The sequence below is a fragment of the Crocodylus siamensis genome, chromosome 15 (assembly GCF_052110815.1).
Source record: "Crocodylus siamensis isolate JL-2025a chromosome 15, ASM5211081v1, whole genome shotgun sequence".
Classification (NCBI taxonomy): Eukaryota; Metazoa; Chordata; order Crocodylia; family Crocodylidae; genus Crocodylus; species Crocodylus siamensis.
In genome coordinates, this window is record NC_143409.1 from 40118109 (window position 1) to 40126829 (window position 8721).

Below are 8721 nucleotides of genomic sequence, written 5' to 3' on the forward strand. Positions count from 1 at the left end.
AAAGTTGAAAGAACTAGGGTTATTTAGTCTGGAGAAGAAAAGATTATGGGGGAATTTGATAACAGACATCAAATATCTGATAGGCCGTTATAAAGAAGATGGAGATAGCCTCTTCTCTGTGGCTGCAGGGAACAGGACTAGAAGCAATAGCCTCAAGCTGTAGCAGAGGAAATTTAAGTTGGAGGTTAGAAAAAAACATTCTGACTATGAGGGTGGTAAAGTGTTGGAACAAGCTATCTAGGAAAGTTGTGAAATCTCCACCACTGGAAGTCTTCAAGAGCAGGTTAGACAGATCCTTGGCTGGGATGGTTAAGTCAGGGATGATCCTGCCTTGAGCAGGGGGCTGGACTAGATAACTTCCTAAATTCCCTTGCAGCACTACATTCCTGTAATTCTAAGTCCCATTTTATGAACAAGCTAACTTGAAAAGCTGCTGTATTTGAAGAATGATTAGAGGATACCTGGACAACAAAAGTACTGATTCAGTATACCCTAGATCCTTAGCTTAGCAGGTTCAGCAAAACCAAACATGACATGCCTACAACCATGAAGCAGATATAAAAAAATAACACAGGAAGGATGGCAAGAGCTACAGACTAAGGACAGGATCCTATTCCAACTCTTAGGTGCCTAAGAGGATATAGGCATCTCCATGTGACCCTGTTTCACCCTGCTCAAGTCCTGGGAAACAGTCAACACAGAAAGTGGGCAAGTCCTCCTCTTCCTCACTGCTTTTTGTAACAGCTAAAGTGAGGACATGTTACCAAAGTAGGCACATTCGTGTCTTTTCAGTGTGGAATAGTGTCACACTCCAACACCTAGATGCCTAAAAGGTGGAATAAGATTTGGTCCTAGCTTTCTTTTCCTGTAGTACGACAATGGGTTCTTATTTCTTGATATTACTTGTTTATTTACAACATGTATGTGCATGGGTGGATCTAGGATTTTGAAAACAGTGGGTGTAGGTGGTATGGCACATCATCCCATGTGACATAACAGACATTTTGCTCTAAAGAGAAACTAGATATTTTACTAATATGCCAGGGGGCTAGCACTATACAAATATAACTATTGGAAAGTGCACTAATTTTCTAGATTTTAGGGGTGCACTGATAGAGATTTTTTGGGCTGATACCAATTGACCAATTTTTAATAAGCCATATCAGCCAATACCAATCCAATTGCCAGTATGCAGCCAGGCAGCTTGGGGAGAAGTCTGGCTTGTAAGTCTCTTGTGGTGGAAAGAGTGAGGGGAATGGGGTGGGGGAGCAGATCAAGGCCCCGATGTTGAGGGAAGGATTGGGCTGGCACAGGGGCAGGTACTGCAAGGCAGGGCATGGGACAGAGCCACAAGCAGCTCGTCCAGGGGGGTGGCTCCCGCCGCTGCACATAACCTGAGAGGGTATGGGAGGTATATGCCCCCAGATCTGTGCACTGGGCTGGGCCCAGGCTCCCATGAGGCTCTTCCCACCAGTGGGCTGGGCCAGGCTGTGCTTGGGGTGGGTGGCAACAGCACTGGGAGAGAAACTATGAGGGGGAGGGGGGAAGGGGAGCTGCAGCCACCCCAAAATTCACCATAGCCCCCCAACCATCTTCCCAGCAGCGCTACCACTGCACACCCCAAGCACAGCACAGCCCAGACCCCCACCAGGAAAAGCCCAGTGCTGCTCTGGCCCCAGCCTGTAGGAGCAGCCCCCACCTGCAGATCCAGGGCACTGGCCCCCCATGTCCTCCCAGGGTTTGTGCAGCAGTAGGAGCCCCCTCTCCCCGCCGCACTCCTCAGACAAGCCGCTTATGGCTCCATCCTGCATTCTGCCATGGCTGTAGAGCGCCTGCCCCTGCCCCACTCTTTCCCTCATCAAAGGGGCCTTGATCTGCCCCTCCATGCTGCCGGGTTGTGCTCCTGGCCACCTGCGGGCTGTGGTGCAGCGGAGCGTATGAATTGGGCATTTATTGGCAACATTACAGGCCACATCAGCCAAAAAAGGCCGATTGCTGATACTGCCAATTTTCCTTATTTTGGTGCTAATCTGATATGGGACTGATGTATTGGTGCACCTCTACTAAATTTATATATATTTTTTTTTAAGAACTAGGCAATTATTAGTCAAAATAGACAAAAGCTATTGTTTCAGTAGTCCTGTAGTTATTATTGTTAAATGCCCAGCTCTCATACAGATCCATAAAACAAAATATAGCCTTCTTGATCATCTTAACAATACCTCCAATACTTCACTGCCAGTCATTTCTACATCTGAGTTAATATTACCACACCTGAGCTAAGGATTTTAGCTAGAGCTACATACAATCTGTAGGGCTGTGAAATGCAAGAGAGACATTACTAGGAATGGTTAAGAGACAGCAGTATTGAAGAAGAAAGGACAGGTGAATAGTGGAACATCAAGACCATTACAAAGGACTGAGGGTTGTTAACACCTGTGGAGTGCAGAGAGATTAGCAGGAATCAGGGAGGTTATGATGAGCCATGAATTCCAATTAACTCAAGGCTGCCTGAACAGAAATGCCATTGCACCTCCCAAGCAGTTGGTTTTAAAGTTTGACAGGAACAGGAATCAATGGCGGGGTGCACTGCTCTCCCAGATCCACCCCTCCGATGGAGCATAGAGACCTCAGATGACAGCAACCCAGAAACCTCCTCCTAATCTCCAACCTAAATTTCCTCTGACACAGCTTGAGGCTATTGTTCATAGTTCTGTCTCTTATGACCACAGAGAAAAGCTAATTTCCAGCCTCTCTAAAATCACCCTTCAGGTATTTGAAGACTTTTATCAGATCTCCCCTCAGTCTTCTCTTCTGCAAACTGAATAACCCTGGTTCTGTCAAACTTTTCTCATTAAGTCTTGTGTCACAAGCCTCTCTAATCATTTTGTCACTCTCTGGTGCACTCTTTTCAATCTGTCCACATCTTTCAGGCTTACAGGGTTTCATGTCTAAAAAAACCTCATGAACAATCTCACCTTTTTTAGTTCTGCCAATGAACCTGCCAAACTTCTTTGTGACTGTAACAGTCTCATAATAGTCTCATATTAGCTGTTCTGCTAATCTACCTTCTCTTTAGCTAACCTTGTGTTTTTGAACATGGTACAAAATCATTACAATAAAGCCCCCCAGAGGACAGGCAGAAAAGTTCATAAAAAGGAAGTTTTCTATAATAAGGTTAGTCAACTTAAGGCATCATGAAAACAAAGAATTGCTTGCTGGTGCAGTGGTTGTTATAAATAGACTTTGTTATGAGGTTGCACATAAGAACCATAGGAAGATGTGTCATAGAAGTCATACATTTTGTAAAGCTCAGGATAAACCAGTTCTTTTCATTACAAAGCACAGGATTTGGAGCTGGTCTGGGTCAGATCCCTCAGATGGATACAGAGGTCTTCTTGGGCTGTTGCAAAATGGTATTTTACAGCTGCCCTGATCCAACTACTGTGCAACAGAACAAAAGCCCGGTAGTGCGATTCTGACCACACGTTGTTGTAAAATGATTGACTTCCATTAAATTATATAGTATTTAAATTGATAGGTCAAAATGTGGATCTGTTCTGGCTGCTAGCAGTTTTAACACAGTGACACCATCCCCTGAGAACAAGGCAAGCCTTGTTATACAGGTAATACCCTTGAGGCATGCCATGGTTGAGTGACCTGTCTAATACCCCATGGTGATTCCGGGGTAGAAGAGGGCCATAATCTCTGTCATTTCCTGTTTACAAGGGTTATCCCAGTTTATATGACCATGTTATTCCCCATGTAGAGCTAAGCCCATTCCTCAGTCAAGGTGCTGCTCATCCAGCACATCAGCTTCACAGACATAATAAGAACATCTTCACTGTCCAGACCACAAAAAGCCTGTATCACTCGAGACTGGAACAGTGAAGGGCACGGTGGCTAGATGCTGAGCAGAATACCAAGCTCATGGGCTGCTGCTTGGCAGGGTGTGCAATATGGAGAAATCCAAACCTAAGAGTTTTACTACCTGAAACCTAATTCCTAAGCAAACCGCTGCCTTTCTTGTCTGAGCTGTTAAGGGCTACAACTCCTCCTTTCCTCCTGCTTAATTTGGGAACTTCCTCTTAGACCCCACTTCTCACCATACCTGCTCATCTTTGCTGTTCTGGCTACCATGTTATATGTCTCCCACCTGTCTCTCTCTCTTGAGGTCTGGTACAAAACCTAGTGAATGAATGGTTAAGTTCCATTAGCTTCAATGTACAATGTGGCATCAGGCCCACAGCACTCCTACTAACAGCTCTTCCCATCAGACAGCAACTCTTAACTCAGGCCAAGACTCCTCCTTCCAAGCAATAAAGGCCCCAAATGCTGATCTTCCACAGCACTCACCCAGTCCAATGTGCTATCCTTTCCCCTGCCAAAGAGGTAGCAATCAAGACATGCTTAAGTCATGCCCAGTGAGCAAGGCAAGACAGAAGCCCAGACTTGAGCTTTTCCTTGCATTTCTCAGCCACAAATATGAGGGCCAACTCTCTCCAAAGGGGACACTGCTCCCACAAGAAGTGGGGTAAGGAACTGCTGCTTCCAACCAACCCATGCTCATCGAAGTCTCGAGATGTTCTTATATTCCTATCTGACCTGGCACAGTCCTCTATGACTGTCAACTATTTCTTATAGGCACCAACATATGTCAAAGGGCAATGTCCTTTTGACACTAGCACCTTTGAAGAAAGGGCAAAGCAGTCCCTATCCCATACCCATTCCTCAGCCATCCACCCCCACTAACTATTCTCCCCAAGGATTTTACTCTGCTGCCTGTCACTGCAATACTGAAGTGCCTTCCATGGAAAATCAGCAGTCATTGCTAGTAGACTTCAAGAAATCTTTGCCACTTCTCCCATTTTGGTCTCTTTTTCTTGCTCCATACCCTGCCAACACCCTCTGAGCTGCTGGACAGCTGGCTGATGGCTAACAACTCAGCCCTGGAGACAGCAGTAGATTTCCAGGCCTGTCATTTATCTTGATGAATTTTTGTGCTTGCTTTGCTGTCCTCTCTGGCTCTCGTTTCCAGTATGAGGATGTGCTTCCCTGATATGGAAGGAAACAAAACACAAAACAAAAGCAGAGATTTCAGGCTTCTCTTGTGACCTGCTCAGCACATCTCCCCTTTGGGGTGAAACTTCATAGGCACACCTTCAACACCTTCCAGCAGAGGATCTCAAAGCACTAGCTGATCTTCTCATTTGCCCCTTGGGAAGGAGCTATATTATCCCCATTTTACAGAAAAGGAAACCAAAGCCCAGAAAAGTCTAGCAACCTCCTTAAAGTTGTGTACAAGATCAGAGGCATAAGCAAATAACAAAACCTCTTCCAACCCTTTTTAAGTAAAGGAGCCAGGAATTTTCTTTCCCTGACCTATTCCTTCTGATATGCTCCCTCCAGAGCAAAGAACAGAGCCCAGCATCCTTACTCCCCTGTTCTTTTGATCTACTTCCCAGACCACACTCCCTCCCCATGCCAGGAGCAGATCCCCCAAGGCCTTTACTCCCATTCACCTGATTTTCCTGCTAGATTATATTCTCATTCTCTTGTTTAAATCAACTTTGATGCCCTACATAGGACAGCATTGCTGGGTTTCAGTCTATGTCCTAAAGGAAATCAGTACAAGCATTTGAGAGCTACAGTAAGCAGCAGAGACACCATGTCTTGTAGGCCTCCCTTGGCACAGATGGAGACTTGAAGTGACGTGAAGTAAAAGCTTTTTCCTATGGGGATATGAAAATAATATCCAGTACATTCCAGCTTCCCCACTAACAATCCGCTGGAGAAGCAAACACTGTGGGAAAGGTTCAGTTTGTTTGTGCTGGGTATTATAAATAGAGTTCCGGCAGCAGGCATGACATTAAAGGAGGAAGAAGGGGGAAGGACAATGGTGGGCTCCGTTTGAACTGGGACTCTGATTAGATTCTAGCTTCCTGCACAACGGCCGGTCACTTCCTGCTGAGTGAGTGTGAAAATGTTGCTCTGGTGGGAACCAATAAGGCCGGCCCCGACAGGCACCTAGCAGACCTTGGAGTGGGGTGGGTCCAGCACAGTAGAGCATTGTCCAGATGGTCATGTGACTTGTGCAGGGACCTTGGGAATCTATTCTTGTCCCAGCTGTGTCACTGCTTTGCTGTGGGACTTTGGCAAGCGACTTGGGTCAAATTTTGAATCGGGGATTATGGGATGCCTCAAGTTTTTGAGGGTCTGTTGAGGCATTCAGAGGCAGTGACTGTTTTGGAGAGTTTACTGTAAATGTAATTCTATATAAAACATGGACAGCAACAACACATAGGGCTGTTATAAGCTTTTTCACCCCTAATAAATTTTGGCTACCTTTGTTTTGCCTTCTGGGTTTCATACTCTCACTTCATGCTCTCAAACTTTTCTGAAACACAAAAACTGGCAACGTATTCTCCACCCCCCACCAAATGAAAGCCAGCCTTCCTACACAACCATTTCTTTTTACCACTCCAGGATTCACGGAAAGTACCAAAAAGAGCAAGAATCTGGAAAGTCAGCAACACTGGTGCTCTAGATCAGGGGTCAGCAAACTACAACCAGCAAAGGTCTGATTTAGGGTGAGAGGACTCATTCAAGGAAGCCACACTGAAGTAGTAACTTAGAGCCTCCTGCTCTCTGCCCTTGCTAGTGAATATGCCATTCCCCATTGGTGTTTGCCATGGCTTTCAGCAGCACTGGTAAGCTGAGGGAAACAGAGCAGAGAAGGAACTGGAGCAGCAGGAGCTCAGCAACCCAGGGTGGTGGCTCAATCACAAGTGCCAGGCCAGGGGTGGCACTTGAAAAGGGAGGTGCAGATGGTGAATGCACCATCACATCTACAACAACACATACTTTTCTCCACTTAAAAATAAACTAGAAGCTTAACTAATAAGCTAGGGGCTACAGCTGTATTGCTCAGTTTAAGATTGAAGCAAAAAACAACATAACTTCAATGGAATGAGCTAAAAACAAAATGCAGGGCTTGAAATAGGAGGGAGCTTCATTAACAGGAACAGCTAAAAGACAGCAGAATTGCAGAACAAAGGCTGGCTTGATTGGTGGAAGATCAAAAGCATTAAAAAGGAGAGCAAGTCATTAACACCTGTGGAATGAGGAGTTTAGAAGGGCTCAGGCAGATGACAGTAACCCATGAAGTCATGGACTCTCAGCATTACCTGACTAGAAATGCTCCCCTCCCCGATTTTAAACTTTGGGTGGAACAGGAATTAAGTGGGGGGGGGGGGTACACCAGAGCACCCTGCCTGGAACTGGCTGATGGTGAAGTATTGGAGACACTATCAAGATGCTCCAAGCTAGATTTCATTTCATGAAGCTGACCGAGATGCATCCATTTAACTCTAACGACTAAAGCACTAATAACACAATATCTTTTGACTATGTTTTGCCTCATTTGTTGTATTTTTAAAACTTTTAAATTCTAGCAAATAAGCGCATGTTCCAATGCTTCTGTTTGTATTTGGCTTTGATCTCAAACTGAATAACAAAGCACTACCCACCCCCAGCCTATCAGTAAAGCTTCTAGCTTTTCTTTAACTGGAAAAAGATGCATGTGGTGCTCTACATCAGTGAGTCTCCACTTTTTTGTACCAGGACCCATTTGTAAATATTGATGGCCAGTCCTGGCCCAGTGCCCCCCACTCCCAACCCACTACTCCTGCCTCCTGGCCCCCAGTGTGTGGGGCATGGGGAGCCTTAAGCAGCCCCTCACATACTGAAACTCTACCAGCCTGCAAGGCAAAAGTCAGTTTCCCATGTTTTTCTCCTTTAATGGAGAACTGATTTTTAAAGTATGCTTGCAACCCTTTCATAGCTTCTTGCAACCTGCTTTTGGGACACAACCCACAGGTTGAGAAATGCTGCTGTGTGATGCTGTGCCACACCTTCTGTGCCCCCCTTTCCAAAATCTTAGCCATGTTCAAACTCCGGCCTGGGGAGGGGGGGGCCAAATGCAGCCTGCAGAGGCATGGTACCAGCTTGTGGGGCTCCACACAGGTCCAGGAATTTGGCAAGGGGATCAGTGACAATTAACACAGCTGCCCTCCCCCAGCTGCCAAATTCCCAAACCCCAAGCTCAACACATCAGAGCTGGACCGCCCCCCTTCCCCCTGCTGGCCAGGTTAAGGCTGTGTCAAGCCTCCCCAACAGGTCAAGGCCCTCCCACTGCAGGGCTGGATGGGGGCCTGGGCACTGCATTGGCACCAGCTGCCAAATGCGGGAAACGTATAAAGGCAGAGCAACGCTGCCAAGACCAGGCTATGCCGAGGGGTGAGCTCTGGCTGAATTCAGTCCACTGATGAATCTGAGGCCTTCAGTGGTGTTAGCAACTCAAATGGGCAGTGAGCGCAGCAGCCTTCCCGCTCTCCCTGCCACCCCTTCCAGAGCAGCGCCAGCCCCGGCGGCCCCCAGCGCTCCTCTCCCCAAAGCGCCAGCTGCGGGAGTCACGCGACCGGCCGCTGCCACCGCCGGGAACGCCCCGCCCCGCGGCTCCGGCACAAGGCGGCGACACGTGACCCCACTCCCGCACCCACTCACAGCCCGCAGTGCCATTCACGCCCCGCCTGTGACGCCGACACCACGTGACCTCCGCATCTAACGTAGCGCGGAGGACAGGGAAGCGGAGGAGGACGTGGCGCCTGCGCAGTGCGTGCGGGGTGGAGACGGGGCGTGGCGTCGCGGCCCCTTTGTTTC

At 47.3% G+C, this 8721-nt stretch overlaps 1 long non-coding RNA gene across 1 annotated transcript in view; it reads right to left on the reverse strand.

Annotated features, from left to right (window-relative positions):
- LOC149852405 (uncharacterized) overlaps positions 1-8676 on the reverse strand; it is a 38478-nt gene extending 29802 nt beyond the window's left edge. Inside the window, exon 1 of the long non-coding RNA XR_016439269.1 lies at positions 8566-8676. This is a non-coding gene — a long non-coding RNA (uncharacterized LOC149852405). The remainder of the gene's footprint in view (positions 1-8565) is intronic.
- Between the last annotated feature and the right edge of the window lie 45 nt (positions 8677-8721).